The sequence below is a fragment of the Hemicordylus capensis genome, chromosome 4 (genome assembly GCF_027244095.1).
Source record: "Hemicordylus capensis ecotype Gifberg chromosome 4, rHemCap1.1.pri, whole genome shotgun sequence".
In the NCBI taxonomy this organism is placed as follows: Eukaryota; Metazoa; Chordata; class Lepidosauria; order Squamata; family Cordylidae; genus Hemicordylus; species Hemicordylus capensis.
Genome location: NC_069660.1, coordinates 255,646,608 through 255,664,907, shown reverse-complemented (window position 1 = coordinate 255,664,907; position 18,300 = coordinate 255,646,608). Strand labels below are relative to the sequence as shown.

Sequence of the window (18,300 nt, the reverse complement as noted above, 5' to 3'; positions counted from 1 at the left end):
TCCCTGGGGTGGAGTAACCCTTTCCCACCCATAGGCAGCGAAGGATTTTCTGCCCTCACTGCCGCAGCAAGGAGGGTCGGGGTTGCTGGTGGCAAGAATGAAGCTCCTAAACACCTTCCGCAGCAGCCAATGATCAGCAACCACACAGCAGCAGCTGCCTGCAGGGCTGGGAAGTGCCTGGGGATGAGAGGCAAGTTCCCCGTTTTCATTAAAATCCTGCTGCCATGGAGCGGCTTAAAGCGGGGACTGAAAGGGAGGGTTGTGGTGTGGGATGAATTTTCCCCACCATTTTATCTTGAAGCAGCTTCTTCCACTGCCTGGACAAATTATTATTTATTCAATTTCTATACCACCCTTCCAAAAATGGCTCAGGGCAGTTTATACAGAGAAACAATAAATAAATAAGATGGCTCCCTATCCCCAAAGGGCTCACAATCTAAAAGAAATATAAGATAGACACCAGCAATAGTCACTGGAAGTTGGCGAACGGCAAGGGAGAGCTCCTTCCAGCTCCCTTCTGCCCTCCCAAATAAGTGCACACTGAAGCAGACGTCTTCTTCGGGGGCAAGATGTATAGAGACACTTGTGCAGTTGGCTTCCACTTTCCTGGCCGGAGGGCCGCAGACCATGCACTCAGTGCAGCGCCTGTTAGGCCATATGGCTGCCACCACGTACGTGCTTCCACATGCACGTCATTCAGGGGTGGTTCCAGGATATGTTGGACCTCCTTTTAGACTCTGCTCAGCTGGAGCTCATGCCTCCTCAAATGGTGCGGGAAGCCGCAGCTTGGTGGGTTGAGCCCCATCATCTAGACTTCGGCTCTCTCTTCCGGGTGTCTCCTCCATGCTGAGTGATTACAACAGACGTGGAACCTCAATGTCCAGGCGGACACACTGAGCAGACTAAAAATGGTTTCCCACGAGTGGATGTTGGGTTGGAGTGTACTCCAGGATGTGTTCGCAATGTGTGGATGCTCACAAGACAATGCTTAGTGTGCCCTCTATTGTTCAAGGGGAGGGGAAGGGAAGTATTCTCTTGGCGATGCTTTCGTCCTGTCCAGGAAGGGCCCCTTCCTTTAATTTTTTCCGCTGTCCCCACTCATACCAAAGGTTCTTCACAAACTGAGGGAGGACCACTCCAGGGCCATCCTGATAGCCCCTTGGTGGCCCAGGAGGCCTTGGTTTGTGCCTCTGAGGCAGTTGGCAGCAACGTATGTGTACCTTCCCACACTACCTCACCTGTTGTTACAGGAAAGGGTTCTGGTGCTCCATCCAGAAATCTGGTCTCTACACCTGACTGACTGGAAAATCCTATCACCTTCCCAGTGAGACTCGGAGACATTTTGCTTGCGGCTAGAAAGCCCTCGGCGAGAAAGTCGTATTGACATAAATGGACTCGTTTCCGTACATTTGCTACTCAAAACGGGTTTGATGTTCTTAACCTATCTATTCAGAATGTTTGTACCTATCTTTTGTATTTAAAAGAGTCTGGTTTGAAGCGCTCATCTCTCAGAGTACATTTGGCGGCCATTGTGGCGCATTTGCCCACCATTCGGGTTTCCTGGTTCAAGGACCCACTAGTAAAGAGTTTTCTGAAGGGTTTGTCACATGTTTTACCGGATGACCCTGTCATGTCACCGGCTTGGGATTTCTCTGTGGTACTGGCTAGTTTGCTACACCCACCTTTGAGCCTTTGGCTTCGATTGATCCTCGTCTTCTGACGTGGAAGGTTGCCTTCTTAGTGGCGATCACCTCCGCTAGGAGGGTGAGTGAACTGCGGACCCTGAGGGTTGATTTGCCATACCTTCAGTTTCATAAAGATAAGGTCGTGCTCTGACCAGGTGTTTAATTCCTTCCAAAGGTAGTTTCTGCCTTTCATCGTTCCCTGCCAATCACCTTGCCTGTATTTTTTTCAGAACCCTTCGTCTGATGCAGAACGCAGGTTGCATCGTTTGGATGTTCAGAGGGCATTGTCCTTCTTTGTTCAAAGGTTGGCAGAGTGAAGAAAAACTCCTTCTCTGTTTGTTCTGTATGATGGGCCTCGCAAAGGCTTGCAAGTTTCTTCATAGTCCCTGTCTAGGTGGATTATTTCTACTATTGAACTTTGCTACAGCTTGGCAAATAAACAATTACCTGTGACCATTAAGGCGCACTCAGTTAGGTCCATGGCAGCCTCTGTTGCCTTTGATCATGCAGTCCTTTTGGATACTGTTTGTCAAGCGGCTACTTGGGGTTCACCCCATTCCTTTATTTGTTGTTGTTGTTGTTGTTGTTGTTGTTGTTATTATTATTTCGATTTCTATACTGCCCTTCCAAAACTGGCTCAGGGCAGTTTACACAGAGAAAAAACAAATAAATAAGATGGATCCCTGTCCCCAAAGGGCTCACAATCTAAAAAGAAACATGAGATACACACCAGCCACAGTCACTGGAGGTACTGTGCTGGGGGTGGATAGGGCCAGCTACTCTCCCCCTGCTAAATAAAAAGAATCACCATGTTAAAAGGTGCCCTTTGCCAAGTTAGCAGGGGTTAATTATGGTATTAATTATGCTATTGATGCCAGGGCACGGAATGATGCTAAGTTTGGCAGGAATGTCCTGCAGTCTATTTTCAGTTAATGTACTTCATTTCTTTGAAATAAATACTTCTTGCAGTGCATCCTTGTTTCTGTTTGTTTCCCTCCACCTTGGGTGCTAGCTTGTTATGCGCCCATTGGTGTAAAAGACAGAGACCACGTCAAAGAACTACAAGTTGCTTGACTGTAACTTTGGTTCTTCTAGTGGTCATCTGTCCTTTTACACACCTTTCCATCCTCCCCGCTGGGTCTACTGAAGGCGGACTCTGGGACTGAGGAGATGTGTAGTGGCGCAGCCACACAGAGCGGCTGGGGGTGGGGTTCCTGCCTAAATCAGGTGAATTCAGCTTGTTAGATTCCGATGAAGTCTCTGTGCAGGCACATAGCCCATTGGTGTAAAAGGACAGATGACCACTAGAAGAACCAAAGTTTCAGGTAAGCAACCTGTAGTTACATTGGCTGCTTTCCAGTCCTCTGGTACAGAGCCTGATTGTAGAGACAAGTTACATATTTTTGCTAGGAGATCAGCAATTTCACATGTGAGTTCCTTCAGAACTCTTTAGTGGATGCCACCTATCCCTATTGATTTGTTAATGTTTAGATTTTCAAGATAATTTAGAACATCCCCTCATCAGTTCAAATTGGCCCAGTTCTTCAGCCTCCAAGCCTGAGAAGCTCAGTTCCAGAGCGGGTATATGGTCAGTATCCTCTGTCATGAAGAGAGATGCAAAGAACTCATTCACTTTCTCTGCAATCTCCTTGTCCTTCTTAATAATACCTTTCATGCCCTCATCATCTAAGGGTCTAACAGCCTCCCTGGCTAGGCTAATATTCAGTTGTACCTTTTGGTAACCTCAGACATATTTTGCAGATGGTTTAGGAGGATTTTTGTGGGTTAAAAGGCAAAGAAAGCCAGTGTCTTTACTGCTGATAAAGAACTTCTAGCCATGCCCCACATCAATAGGAGAGGGAAAAGAACTCTTCACTCTCACACACAACCATCTTATTGTACCTAGCGCAAATGCACTTGCCATAGCCCACCAAGGCTTTCTTAATAGCCAGCACCAGCATGCATGCATTAGTTGTCATAATGGTTAAGAAAATTTTGACTGGAAAGGAGAGAGATAGCTAGCACCTCTCTGCCTAACCCTAAGCAAAGCATCCAAATGGATACCACAGCTACAATGTCAACTGAAGCCCCTCCCCTACACAGCATACAACATACTCCGCCCAATACACACACAAACACACACAAACCATGAATACCATGTTGATATTGTGTGAAGAGACAAATGCTGCACTTTGGGAGAGAGCCTCCTCATGATTAGGAATGCTGTTCCAGTACTACTGCATGAAAAAAACCTTGGCAACGCAAGAGTACGTACTTGCAAATCATTTCTACAAAATCTATAAATCATTTTTAAAAAATATCGTAAAGGTTGTAATCGTAAGAACTGGGATGACTAGTCATAAAACATGCAAGGATATTAAAGGTCACACACAATCATTTACCAAGCTGATATGTCCTGTGGCTATAAGCACTAGAAATAAAGGCAAATTATGGGGTGGGGGAGGGGAAACTGAGCAGAAAGAATAAGCAGAGCTATGTACACCAGTGCTGACATCCTGGCTGAATTACTTGATGGAAGTCGTATTGGAATTAAGTAATCCCTTAGAGTAACTCCTGAGTAGTACTATAGAGTAATTTAGTCTGGATGTCAGCCCAGGCTCTTAAATTAAAATTCTGAGCCAAGTTGATGTCAACAACATATTCTATGTCAGTGACTGCTGTGATCATCAGGTTGGGTGTTTTGATGCATTGTCCTCCTTTCCCAGCAAGAAGAAGATCCGTGGGATCCTCCCTCTTGCTAGGAAAGGCATGCATAGTGTACTTTTCTCACCGGGACAACAGGGACTTTGAATCGCTGTGCATCTTTGGTGTGGAAAAAATCAATTTGCCAGGGCCATAATTGCTTCTTCCACCACCACTGCTTTCCCATCACCCGATATAAGTTTCTGGATGCCTTGGGATGGGGGAAGGGGAGGTGGTGGCAGCAGAGGGGACCCCAAGAGCAGGGGAAACACAGTCCTCATTGCTTATGCTTGCTCACTTCGCAATCAAGTCTGTGTTCACCCTGATCCTACTTGCAAGCAAGCAATCAGGGGAGTTCAATGATTCAAGCTCCTTTTATTGATTGCTCACGACACCTCTAGATGTTATCCAGTATTGCCCATACACTTTCAAGCCAATCTTTTCAGTTATAAGGGCTAGAAATGAAGTAGTTTTTAAAATGAAATTGTGGAATACATGCAGCCTTGAAGAAACTAGAATTTCAAATTTAAAGAGAAGAGATAAGCCTGCAGTATTCCAATAAATAACTACCCTTGTGAGTAAGTTGAAATAGAAAAGGGTAATCATCAAGGTCTTTCATGTTTCAGATGTCTCCCAGTCTTTTGACAAAATCACTTTTCTTCCTTAGGGTTTCTTAAGTTTGTGAAAGAAAACAGCATTTCAGTCAAGACTTGCTATATTATTAAATATATTGCAGGGTAACATTAATATAATTCCCAAGGTGCACTGCCATTATTATGATTATTGGCCACAAAGGCAGGAAATTGTGTTTTTAATGAACAAGAACGACATGAATTATTTTAATAAATGAGACAGAGTAATGTTCACTTCAGTGTTTTTATGTTCTTCTGTCAGCAACGCTTTATTGGAGCCTGGAAGATATAAAGGAAACACCTTTGAGGCTTTTTGAAATGTTGCTGATGCTCTTTTTCTTACAGGCCTAAACAGCCCAAGATGGATGAGTCCGTCATTTCAAGAACACTGTTGTAAGGCCAGAGAGAAGGAAATTAGAAGAATACTGCAGATTCTTTGCAGACAGTAAGTGTCCAGCTGAGCTGTCCTTCAGGAGAATGATTCAAGAAGCTAGAAGTATCAAGAGTAGACCAGCTGCAGCAGGGAAGAGAATGTATCTATACATTCAGTTACAGGCCATGGGAAGAGAAAAGGCTCCTTCTGCTCAGAAAAGGCAGTAAGGATAGTTCACTGTTTTCATATAGAAACAACATTTTATGAGATTATATTTGATTCATTTTCCGTAGTAAACAAGAGGAAAAAAATGAATCTGCATATATTTTAATAGCAAAATACGCCAGTATTGGGGATATATTCACAGATTTCCTGTTACTGACTGAACATGGCTAATCAAGAACTTCTGCATGGGAGAAGCACGTGTGCGTCCAAAGAATTAAACGAATTAAACTCTACTGCTCATGTGGGGAGGGCAAATTTCAGCCTTTTCCCCGGCAGCACAATGTGTCACCCAAAAATATGTCCCTGAAGGTTGCACAGCTTCTAGGTACATATTTTTAGGAGGCACAGAGTTTTTCTAGAGGAAGGGGAGATCTTTGAAATTGCTCCCCAGTGCAAGCACTGGTGCAGAGTTAGTCTGGAACTCTTCAGAAGCATTCATACCAATACTTCTCCCATAGCACCAGTGCTGTGTTAGTTTGGATGTCAGTCACTGTCAGTAGCTCGAAGAACTTTCTTGCCTTACAACTTCTTCCTTGTCTTGATAAACTATACTCTCACATATGCCTTTTTTGTGGTGTTTGGGCTCCCATCTGGGGTCCATAAATGACAATTCCCCTTCCCCTACATGTAGAACCACCCTATATAAGAAAGGTTCTGCATTTGTGGTAACCTATTTCTACTCCCCAATTGTCCTCACTGGAGCAAACACTATACATGTCTTGTTTAAGTTCTAATTCTAAAATGGTTGTAATTCACACAGTAAAGTTTTAAATTTTGGTTCACCCATGTAATTTTTTAAAGCATCATGGAATATTGGTTTTAAATTATGCTGCTGCCTTGAAAAAGTTTAACCCAAACAGAGATCACATTTTACCGGAAGAGACAGAAACCATTCTGTTTTAGGTGAATGCTGAAACCACTTACCTGAAGGCAAGATTTTTGAGTTCCTGGTAACCATGATATTTGGTAAGCCTAGATTGAGTGTTTCCACACTGCTGCAGGATCTGGAGGCAAATAAAACTTGCCCCTGCCATCTCTCTCCCACCGCTACTGAGAATGCAACCAACCTCAACCCCAACCAACCTTTAACAATCTACTACAACCAGAGCTTTTTGCAAAGGTGGGATAATCTTCTAGCTCTATGTGACTGCTATTTGCAAACACTGGGGAGCCCACACAATGCAGATAGATTTTTATTTTTATTTTGGCAGCAACCATGCCACGCTTGTAACATCTGAAGCTGGCTGAAGTCCAACTAGTTATAGAGGAATTTAGGAATATGTACCTTTCTCTGGATTGTTTCAAATGATAAACGTTTATACTGTGACTCTTTAGATTAAATGATGGGGATCCTATATATTCGGCTGCTTTAAATTTTTTTGTTTTTTCTATTGAGGAGAATGTATTAAGTCACTTAAAATTACTATCTAGTCTTGAATGTGATGAAATCAAATCTCCCATCTAAAAAATACACTTAATAGAAAATAAAATAAAAACATCCAAATATATATTGGATGTTTGAAAAGAATTGAAAAGAAACAAATAAAGATGAATCTCCATTTTCTTGATGCAGTCTCTTCTTTTATTTCCCCAACAGTTCACACTTTAATTTTCTTGGGGCTTTTTAATTCAATATTTAATTTGCATGCAAATTAAAATGTTTCACAATTCAATACATTTAGATTGGCATCTTCTTTCCTATAATTTCCCCTTCTCTTCTTGCCTTCCATTTCTACACAGATCTTCTAGCTAATGAGAATATTTTAATAACTTGTATGAGGCAGCTTGTTTTAACTTGCTGCCTTTGTAAATAATTATATAGATCTTTTCAAGTAGGTAAATGTCTTTGTTGCAGAGGATCCAAGACCAAAAGCTATTCAGCAGACATTAAAACTGCCAACCTCTATTAATTGTTTAGAAATGTGCAAGAAATTCAAAATGAACATCAAAATGCCACTGGGAGGTGACAATGAGCTGTAAGGCTATTCCATCTGCCTTGCAGGGACTTACCAACTGGTCCCTCTGCCTCCTGTGGAGTTTCCAGCCCAGACAGGGAGCAGCCTGCTTGTCTGCTGCCAAGTTCTAGCTGGCTGGTTGCCAGCCCCCAGACTGTTGAAGAGAACCACCTGCGGCTTGTTCTGGAAGCTACTTGTGAGAGGTGTGGCTTTCGGGAATGGTTGGCATAAAAGCAGGGGGGCTCACCAAAGGCGTAGCCATCGGGCCACCTGTAGGCAGCTGCCAAAGGGGGCCAGCCTTTGGGGCTGGGCCTTCGAGGGTGGGACTAAGGACTGGGGGGTTGGGTTGTGCCAGGTCTTTTGCAGAGACGTGTTTGGGCTCTCTTGAGCGGAATGGTGCTGGGGGTGTGCCCAGCAGTTCTGGGGCAGCTATTACTGTTGTGGTGGGCAATAGAAGTATTGGCACTGGCAGAGCAGCTGGCCATTACAGGGAAAGGGAAATTAGTAATTTAGTAACTGTTTCCACTTCCAACTGCTCTGTCAACATTCAGGCCTCAGGGAGCAGCTCCAACGACCCACAGTCTGGCCTTGCTCCCCTGTAATGCCAGGTCAGTTCAGAAAAATATCAAAATTGTACACAATTTTATCGTGGATGAGGGAGCTGACCTGGCATGTATAACTGAGACCTGGTTGGGGGAGGCGAGTGGTCCTGTGTGGGCTCAGCTTCTCCCACCAGGTTACTCTGTCGTGGAGCAAGCTAGAGGATGTGGGCGGTGGGGTCCATAAGAATACCATTTCCCTTACCAGGGCCCCAGTGAGACAGCTGACTTATCTTGAGTGCATATTTTTGTGTCTGGGAACTAGGGATAGATTGGGGATTCTGTTGGTGTACTGTCCACCCAGCTGCCCAACCAACTCTCTAATTGAGCTGACAGAGCTGGTCACAGAGTTGGTGTTGGAGTCTCCTAGACTTTTAGTGCTGTGGGACTTCAATATCCACTTTGGGACTGGCTTGTCTGGTGCAGCTCAGGAGTTCATAGCAGCCAGGACAACTATGGGCCTATCCCAATTAGTTTCTGAACCACCTCATGTTGCTGGCCACACACTCGATTTGGTCTTTAGTTCAGATCAGGGGGGTGTTCCGTGGGTGGGGGATCCTGTCGTTTCCCCATTGTCATGGACGGACCACTACCTGGTTAAGGTTGGTCTCACAGCCTCAATCCACCCAATCCACCCCTGCAGGGGTGGTGGACCTATTAGGATGGTCCTTCCAAAAAAGCTGCTGGACCAGGTGGGATTTCAAAAGTCCTTGGAGGTTTTTGACGTTGGTGCAGCCGGTGATTCTGTCGATGCCCTGGTGGGAACCTGGAACAGGGAACTCATCAGGGCAGTAGACATGATTGCTCCTAAGCGTTCCTTCCAACCTGCTTCAAAAATGGCCCCTTGGTATACTGAAGAGCTGCGAGGGCTGAAGTGGTTGGGTAGGTGACTAGAGTGCAAGTGGAGGAGATCTCGGTTCGAATCTGACAGGATACAGCATGTGATCCATTTGAAGACTTATGCAGTGGCGGTGTGTGCAGCAAAAAAGAGTTTTTGGTCTGTGCACATTGTGGCTGCAGGTTTGTGCTCAGCAGAGCTATCTTGGGTTGTGAACAGTTTGATTTTTACTCCTACCTCAAATCAGTCCCCAGGGTTGTTCTGCTGTGATGCCTTCGATGGATTTTTTGTGAACAAGATCTCCGGGTCAACTTAGACTCCACTATTTTTGCAGGATCTATGGAGGAGGTGTCCAGCAATCCCTCTTGCAGTATTAAATTGAATCAGTTTCAATCTGTGACTCCTGAGGATGTGGACAAGCTGCTTGGGGCGGTGTGGCCTACCACCTGTTCTCTGGATCCTTGCCCAGCTTGGCTGCTTCTTGCTAGCAGGGAGATTATTGGAGATGGTCTAGTTAATATCATAAATGCATCGCTGAGGGAGGGTAGGGTGCCCCCTTGTTTGAAGGAGGCATTGTTTAGACCACTCCTAAAGAAGCCTTCCCTGGATCCCTTAGCAATGGACAGTTACAGGCCAATCTCTAATCTCCCTTGGTTGGGCAAGGTGATTAAGAGGGTGGTAACCGACCAGCTCCAGGCAGTCTTGGAGGAAACTGATTATCTAGACCCATTTCAAACTGGCTTTAGAGCTGGGTATGGGGTTAAGAAAGCCTTGGTCGGCCTGATGGATGACCTTTACCGGGGAATCGACAGAGGGAGTGTAACTCTGCTGGTTCTTCTGCATCTCTCAGTGGAGTTCAATACCATCGACCATGGTATCCCCTGGCTCGCCTGGGGGATTTGGAGATAGCGGGCACTGCTTTGCAGTGATTCTGCTCCTATCTCTTGGGTAGATTCCAGATGGTGGAGCTTGGTGCAGTTGCTCCTCAAAATGGGAGCTGTTATATGGAGTCCCCCAGGGCTCCATTCTGTCACCAATGCTTTTTAATATCTACATGAAGCCGCTGGGTGAGGTCATCAGGAGGTTTGGTGCTGGATGTTATCCGTAAACTGATGACACCCAAATCTACTTTTCCTTTTCATCTTCAGGAAATGGCACTCATTCTCTAAATCCACAGACAACAACAGTTGTTGTCTGTGGCTTCTTGCCCTGTGTGGTCCCTTATCTTGACACTCATTCTCTAAATGCCTGCCTACAGGCAGTAATGGGCTGGATGAGAGATAACAAGTTGAAGCTGAATCCAAGCAAGATGGAGGTGCTCATTGTAGGGGTTCAGAATCTGAGGCGTGAGTTATATCTCCCTGTGCTGGATAGGGTTACACTCCTCCAGAAGGAGCAGGTGTGCAGCTTGGGGGTACTCCTGGACCCAGGCCTCACCCTGTTATCTCAGGTGGAGGCCATGGCCAGGAGTGCTTTTTATCAGCTTCAGCTGATTTGACAGCTGTGCCCATTCCATGAAGGGGATGACCTCAAAATAGTGGTGCATCAGCTGGTAACCTCCCGGCTTAACTACTGCAATGCTCTCTACGTGGGGCTGCCTTAGTACATAGTCCGGAAACTTCAGTTAGTTCAGAATGCGGCAGCCAGATTGGTCTCTGGGCCAACCTGGAGAGACCATCTTATGCCTGTTTTGAAACAGTTACACTGGCTGCCGATGTTATCAGGCAAAATACAAAGTGCTGGTTATTACCTTTAAAGCCCTGAATGGCTTAGGTCCGAGTTATCTAAGAGAGCTCCTTCTTCTACATGATCCTCACTGCACGTAAAGGTCTTCTGAGGAGATCCTTCTCCAGTTGCCACCGGTTTATCTGGTGGCGACACAGAGGTGGGCCTTCTCTTTAGCTGCTCCTGGGCTGTGGAATGCACTCCTGGCAGAAATTCGTAATTTGAGATCATTACTGTCCTTCAGGAGAGCCTGTTTGGCCTGGCCTTCCAGGGTTTTAAATGATTGACTAATTGTTTTAAATTGTTGCCCTGGTTTCCAGGGTTTTTAGCTGTTTAATTGCTTTTATTGTGTTTTAATAATTTGATTTTAATTGTTAACTTGTTTTAATTGTTTTTATCATGCTGTAAACTGCCCTGAGCCATTTTGGAAGGACAGTATACAAATCAAATCAAATCAAATCAATAAATATAGGGATGGGGCAAGTTTCTATGCATACTGAAATCTAAGAGACCAGAAGCATGTCCGAAGTGGACCCAAGATCCACTGATTTTCAGAAGGATCTTGGCCCAGTTTGGAAATATGTACAGGAAGCAGAAGAAACAACAGTGTTGTAGCACCCTAACACATTTATTTCAGCATAAACTTCTGTGGATTAGTTCACTTCATCATATGCAGGTGTCATCTTCAGTTGGCAGGTTGTGTGTGTATAGGTGTTTGTACTGAGATAGAAAAAATTGAAATGACAGAGTCAAAAGCTATAGGATGGAAGACATAAAGTCAGTGGTTGATATCCAGAACAGTATTGGGAGGGTGCATCAAGAGGCTCCAATGCACAGCAATACAAAAAAGCCTCAGTAAATACAAAGCTATGCATTGCCCTTGAACATAATCATGCAGTTCCAGAGAGAAGCATGAGCAATCGCGCAAGGCATAACTTAGTGTCTCGAGTCTGATCCCTCATTGCCAATTGTGTATGTGCATTCTTGACAAGCCCAGAGGTCAAATGCCAACTTTTCACCTTGAACACCCCCTGCTAAGGCACAGCCTCTTAAATTATGTTGTATTATCATACCCTGTCACATTAGACTTTAATTGGTTTACTGCCATTTAGACTGGGGGAGAATATCTCTGGAATTGATTGTAAGAGAATATTTGGGGGTGCGGTGGTGAATCTCTGAAGCATTTCTATTGAACTTTCATGTATTCTCCGAAATTCTCATGAGGATCTTTTTCTTCAACACATTAGCTGGCTTTCCAGAAATGACATTTTTGTCCCAACATGATTCTCATTCAGAAAGAAATTTAAAAAAAAAAGAATAGAGGCCAGCCACCACTGAACAACTGATACTTCTTGGATTGTCGCTTGCTTTCTATTAAAAGGCAAGTGAATCACTCCACATGTGGCTGATAGAATCAATTTGATTTTATAGCCAAGTTCATTAATAAGTCAGTGACTCTTCACATGTTCAGGAACTGTGGACATTAGATTTATATGAGGCGGGTTGGCATTTTACACTCAGCACATGCTCAGAGAGAACAGTTAACATCATTCAGTAGCAGGCCTTGTGGAATGAAGGGAGAGCCTCAAGAGCAGTTGATGGTATACTAAATAAATCATGGGACACTGCAGCAACATTTGAAAGTATTTTTTCCCCTTTTTGTTGTTATGATATGTTTTTTCAAAAAATCCTTTTTAGAAAAAAAAAATCCTTTTTAGAAAACTACAGTTGCCCAACTTTGGTAGTAGTAGCAGCGATAGCAGCAGCGGCTGAGGCAGCCCTGACAGCAGCAAGGGCGAAGTGAAGCTCAGCTGACTTCCATTAAAAATTACTTTGTATGAAGGGTGAAGGGGAAACTACCTTACCCAGAAGGTGGAAGGAACATTATGTTCCGCTGATGGCCATGGCAAAGCTCACATACTCTTATCTTTCCAACAGCACTTTCCTTTGCCATATGATTGGGGGGGGGGGGGAAATGTATCACAGAAGATTCTCTCCACTCTCTCAACACATCCATCCACCCCACACCACACACATACACATGGCACACAACTGTGTTTAATATTGGCCCTGAAAATGAGAAGCAACACATGCAAAGCAATGCATTCAAACCAAATTTATGAAATTATGAAATGACAATTTTACATTGTACAATTAGAATCTAAGCTCTGGATCTCAAGGATATCAAAGGTTCACATAAAATAGGAATATGTGGAAAATGGGAGAGAGCAATGGGCATGCAAACAAAATACACTCCTGATCAAGGTATCAGGAGTGTATCCTGATCAAATGGTATCAGACTGTCTTGTGGTCAGGGCTGTAGATATAATTGAGCAGATGGGTTCAAAGAACCTGGGCACCCCAGCTCCTGAGGGTCCCCCAGCTCCACCCCTCCCTATTAATTATCACTTTCACTTCAAGGGACCGCCAGGGAGAGGGGTGAACTTAGGCCCTTCTCCTCTAGCTACACCCTGTTTGTGGTCTTGTAATTGGAATGGATGCATTTTAAATTCTTAATTTGAAGAGAGAATCAAGGTTCCATTGTGGAGAGAGAGAAATCTACAAGCTAAGATACAAGACTGCTGGAGTATCGCTTGCTGTGGACATTTATGCTGACCCATCAAAATCTAATAACTAGAATAAGGGAAAGTGTTTCTACATGCAAGAAGTAGGTCATTACAAACACTTGAACAAGAATAGGAGCTTTTTCTGTGCAAGATCAATAATCATAGTAACAAGAAAAAGGTCAGCAGCATGAACTGCAGCTAGTGGTCAGTAGTGAAGAGTGCTGCTTAGAATCTGTAAAGAAAATATAGCCTTCAGCTGAGAACGATACTTGACAGGAAAACAGCAGAAGAAAAGAGTGGCAAAGTATTTTCAGAACAACTAGTGATGCAGCAAATAATGATAGCTGTGCAGACAAAGAAGAGACAAGAAGCAAAACCTATATTAGAAAGTGTTTAAAGATGGAACTCGCTTTGTCCAAAGAAAAAGGGAGGTTATGATGTTGGATTGAAAGAATGGCATAAAAGACACTATTCACCAGACAAGTAGGGAGAAACAAATAGTCTTTGTAACTGAGAAACTCCAACAACTGAAGGTCACATTTGTCCATTACACTACAGCTGCATAAATCCTAGGTTGCTCTTCTCCATTGCAATGCAAATCACTCTCAAAAGGGGGCACTTTGCACTGGAGAAGGCATGGGGAAGAAGAAGTGCTTGCCTCTTGCCCTATTAACTACTCTTTCCTTGAACCCCTAGCATTCTGCATCCCTATTGGTCTTGCAAGCCTGGGGCTGGACTCTATGGTGGGTGGGGGCAGGTATAGTCAACTTGCTGTTGGGGGATTTCAGGGGAGAAATGGCTCAGGGGAAGGATTACACATTCCCTTCACTGTCATAACCCCTGCTAACTTGGCAAAGAGGCACCTTCTAACGTGGTGATTCTCTTTATTTAGCAGGGGAAGAGTTACTGGCCCTATCCATCCCAAGCACAGTATCTCCAGTGACTGTTGCTAGTGTCTATCTGATGTTAGATTGTGAGCCCTTTGGGGACAGGGATCCATCTTATTTCTTATTTTTCTGTGTAAACCGCCCTGAGCCATTTTTGGAAGGGCGGTATAGAAATAGAACAAACAAACAAACAAACTGAGGTGTTTTTCAGTAGTTCCTTTATGCACCAACTACTGGATTAGTGGCAAGAACAACATCTGTTGCAAATACATATTTAAGCAAAAGACAAAAATGTCATTGCTAGGATTAAGTACTTGATGCTATTTACTACAGCAGCAGCAGCAGCAGCAACCTTCTTTCACAATTATTAAGCAATGGATCAACTATTCCTCTTTTAAAAATATGCTATGGCATGCAGATTTTCATGGAAGATACAGTCACTAATCCAGGTCTTGTAAAGCAAGTGTCAGATTTTCACAGGCCTGCAGCTATCTGCATTGTTACTCCCCTCATTGGCTACACTGCTGGATTGACTTCAGACAGACGTGTGTTAGTGTACTAAGGGGGAAATGTAGAAGTGAATAAATGACTTTTGATGGCACATTACCTTCCAACAATATTTTATCCAAAGTATGAATAATAGTGTATATGAGGAGGAGATATTCCGACTTGCTTTAAGAGAGAAGGCAAGCTACGGTTTCACTGCATCACCAGTTGGTTTTCCTTCACCAAGCACAAGTAACCTGGCTGGACTGCAGAGAAAGTGGGTGTCGCATGATCCTAGGAAAAGGTTTAACAAAACAAAGTTTTCCCATCTTTCTGCCATATTTTGCATATGTCTGCCACATTTTATTATAAATTTCTCCATCCTCTAATTCAGAAATTATTCCAATCCTTTATAAAATTCCTGCCTAATTTATAATTTGTAGGCCTCTAAGGGTCCACCCAGCTATCCCTCTCTGGAATTCATGGCATGCCCATTCTCTTTATATGGGGGTCTGTGTTTCTCATCCTACACAAAACATTTTGTGGGGGACTGCTTCTGACATTCCCCAATGACAATGTCTATTGAATAGACATTATGATGGGTTGAGGAGAATTGTAAATTCTGCAAAGGTTATTGTAAACAGTCTCCAAGCCAATAATGAAAACTGGGTTCAAAATCTTAGTGGAGGATGTGGGTATCTGACATCCATTGAATATGGACTCCTAACAGGATTACTTGTAATATTTCCTTTAGGAACAAGGAGTGATAATGGTGAAACAGCTGTGCAGGTGTGCATCGGGCAAGGTGGCTGCTCCGGCTCCATGCTCAGAAATAATTTTAAAATCACCCCTTTGCACAATTTCTTTGAAATCTGGGTGGTAGCTTCCTTGCACCCATTGGGGGCACTACTACCAACCACAACCCACTCTGGTCCATCATGGTGCCCTCCCCGGGGAGTTATAAGTAATGCTGCTGAAATCCCCATTATTCCCTATGGGGAAAAACTTAATGATGCGTGAACTTCAAAAATAATTTTAAAATCACCCCTTTGCCCAATTTTTTTGAAATCTGGGTGGTAGCTTCCTTGCACCCATTGGGCACTACTACCCAGCACAAACCACTCTGGGTGACCATGGTGCCCCCCCATATGGAACTATAAGGTTGCTGAGATCCCCATTATTCCCTATGGGAAAAAGATTCTTTAAAATCACCACTTTACCCAATTTCTTTGAAATTTGGGTGGTAGCTTCCACCCATTGGGCACCACCACCCAACCCACTTTGGCCACAAAATGGAGGTCTGAATCTCCAAATTTTTCGGATCTGAATCAGGAGTGATTTGTTTTGTATCTGAATCTGGGCAATTGAGGACAGGGGTGATTTCTTTTGTCTACAAATCACCCAAATCAGCCAGATTTGGGTACAAGTTGTTTTGTACCCGAATTGTTTCGCACATCCCTAATATATTTGGAGGAGGAGTACCCAGCAATGGTTCTTAATTACTACTTACCAAGGAAAATTGTACACCTTCTTGTTTACATTTGCAACTTATTTCTTCTTGAGGCATGACTGCCAATGCTCATTTTTTAGAAACTTTCTGCTCAAAGTCTAAGCTGGTCATACAACAAGGTTCTGCATCTTTGGGATTGTTTCTGTAGTTCTCACTGTTCAAAAGAAAAACAAAACAAAACTTGACAAGGCTTTTTCACACCCCCTGCGTGGATGTTTCCCACCCCCTGCGTGGATGAGCGAAGGGCCATGGTGCAAATAATATGATATTTCAGGTCTCTGAAATGATTGTTGAGGCAACAAACAAACCCCAAAATAGGATTGCTGGTCTGTGTAAACAGCAGCTCTATAATGGGGGAAACAACAGATCTGGAACACATCTCCATTACTGTATATGAAGCCTACCAGATGAGCAATTGTATATTCAGCCCATTGTTCTCATTGTAGAAGCAGATGCCATTCAGTTAAGAAAGTGTCTCAAGTTCCACCAGTAGGACAGTATCGATTGAAAAGCAACAATGCCTAGAATCATTGTTCGCCGTCTGTCATCAATGGCTTTGCTTTCTAGGACATGAAGAGGGTTTATTTGACATAGAAAGTTGCATATACTTTAAAGATTTCAGAAAAATGATTTTACCAGCTGCTGGACATATCTTCTCAGCCTCATTTAATCTTCAGTTATTTGTCTTAACACCTACTTTGTTTGAATAATGGCACCTAGTCTTCATACAATCTGCTCTTCAAAGAGCTCTCTCCATAAATATTTAATGTCAACCAGTATCAAAGGTTATTGTTATACAATCAGACTGAAAACATGCATGCCCCTCACAAAAAACTGAGGAAGATATTACACTATTTATTTTTGTACTATTAGTGAGGAATATGGTCTGTTTGGATCATACCTGGTCAAAGCAGGGGTAAGCAGCGATGTGGCCAAATTTGCAGATGATACCAAACTCTTCTGGGTAGTGAAATCCAAAACGGATTGTGAGCAGCTCCAAAATGATCTCTACAAACTGGGGGAGTGGGCAACAAAATGGCAAATGCGGTTCAATGTTAGCAAGTGTAAAGTGATGCACATTGGGATGAAAAACCTCAACTTCAAGTATATGCTAATGGGATCTGAGCTGTCGGTGATGGATCAGGAGAGGGATCTTGGGGTTGTGGTGGACAGCTCGTTGAAAGTTTGAATCAATGTGCAGCAGCTGTGAAAAGGGCAAATTCCATGCTAGGGATCATTAGAAAGGGTATTGAAAATAAAACGGCTAACATTATAATGCCCTTATACAAAACTATGGTGCGACCACACTTGGAGTACTGCGTACAATTCTGGTCACCACATCTTAAGAAGGACATTGTTGAACTGGAGAAGGTACAGAAGAGGGCAACCAAGATGATCAGGGGCCTAGAGCACCTTTCTTATGAGGCAAGACTACAACACCTGGGGCTTTTTAATTTAGAAAAAAGACGACTGCGGGGAGACATGATAGAGGTCTATAAAATCATGCATGGTGTGGAGAAAGTAGAGAGAGATGAATTCTTTTCCCTCTCACACAACACTAGAACCAGGGGTCACTCCATGAAATTGATTGCCAGGAGGTCTAGGACCAACAAACGGAAGTACTTTTTCACACAACGCATGATCCACTTGTGGAACTCTCTGCCACAGGATGTGGTGACAGCCAACAATCTGGATGGCTTTAAGAGTGGTTTGGATGACTTCATGGAGGAGAGGTCTATCAATGGCTACTAGTCGGAGGGCTGTGGGCCACCTCTAGCCTCAAAGGCAGGATGCCTCTGAGTACCAGTTGCAGGGGAGTAATGGCAGGAGAGAAGGCACACCCTCAGCTCTTGTCTGTGGCTTCCAGCGGCATCTGGTGGGCCACTGTGCGAAACAGGATGCTGGACTAGATGGGCCTTGGGCCTGATCCAGCAGGGCTGTTCTTATGTTCTTATGTTCTTAAATACCTGGTCATTTGCTGGTAATTCTGTCTTCATTTGCTTTAGTACATTCCAATTCACCTGCTTCCACTTGAAAAAAGCAGAAAACAAAGTTGGTAGTTAAAGTACTCTAACAAGATCATTGTCAATAAAACATTTTGTCAGACAACCTCAC

At 43.7% G+C, this 18,300-nt stretch overlaps 2 long non-coding RNA genes across 2 annotated transcripts in view; one reads left to right on the top strand and one right to left on the bottom strand.

The window, feature by feature from the left end:
- The first annotated feature begins 1,894 nt into the window (after positions 1-1,894).
- The window catches only part of LOC128325002 (uncharacterized), a 32,445-nt gene continuing 16,039 nt past the window's right edge, over positions 1,895-18,300 (top strand). The window contains exons 1-2 of the long non-coding RNA XR_008307219.1: positions 1,895-1,989; positions 5,366-5,465. This is a non-coding gene — a long non-coding RNA (uncharacterized LOC128325002). The remainder of the gene's footprint in view (positions 1,990-5,365; positions 5,466-18,300) is intronic.
- LOC128325001 (uncharacterized) overlaps positions 14,431-18,300 on the bottom strand; it is a 36,809-nt gene continuing 32,939 nt past the window's right edge. The window contains exons 2-6 of the long non-coding RNA XR_008307218.1: positions 18,153-18,215; positions 17,087-17,200; positions 16,590-16,748; positions 16,186-16,339; positions 14,431-14,969 (exon numbers count right to left, since the gene is read on the bottom strand). This is a non-coding gene — a long non-coding RNA (uncharacterized LOC128325001). The remainder of the gene's footprint in view (positions 14,970-16,185; positions 16,340-16,589; positions 16,749-17,086; positions 17,201-18,152; positions 18,216-18,300) is intronic.